We start from the raw sequence: 635 nt of genomic DNA, 5'->3' as shown, positions 1-635 counted from the left end.
TTGTCTCTTACAGCAAAAGGGAATAGCATAAGTCTGTAGACCTCAGGGTCAACCCCATTGGTCTTGACAGTGTCACAGATTTACAAGAATTCAGCTAAAAACTGATGAGGATCTTCCAATGGAAGTCCATGGAACTTGCAGTTCTGTTGCATTAGAGAAACTAATTGAGGCTTAAGCTCGAAGTTGTTTACTCCAATGACAGGGATAGAGGTGCTTCTCCCATAGAAGTCGGGAGTAGGTGCAGTAAAGTCACCCAGCACCTTCCTTGCATTGTTGGCATTGTTGTTCTTTTTGGCTGCCATGTCTTCTTCTTGTTTGAAGATTTCTGTTAGGTTCTCTACAGAGAGTTGTGCTTTAGCTTCTCTTAGCTTTCGCTTCAAGGTCCTTTTAGGTTCAGGGTCAGCCTCAACAAGAATGCTTTTGTCTTTGTTCCTACTCATATGAAAGAGAAGAGAACAAGAAAATATGGAATCCTCTTTGTCACAGTATAGAGATTCCTTGAGGTGTCAGAGGAAAAGAAAAATAGAAGGAAGAGGCAGAAGAATTCGAACTTATCAAGAGAGATAGAGTTCGAATTGTGCATTGAGGAGGAGTGTTAGTCCATAAATAGAAGGATGTGAAAAGAGGGGAAGAAA

The sequence above is a fragment of the Arachis duranensis genome, chromosome 4 (assembly GCF_000817695.3).
Source record: "Arachis duranensis cultivar V14167 chromosome 4, aradu.V14167.gnm2.J7QH, whole genome shotgun sequence".
NCBI lineage: Eukaryota > Viridiplantae > Streptophyta > Magnoliopsida > Fabales > Fabaceae > Arachis > Arachis duranensis.
Note: the sequence above shows the minus strand (reverse complement) of the source record.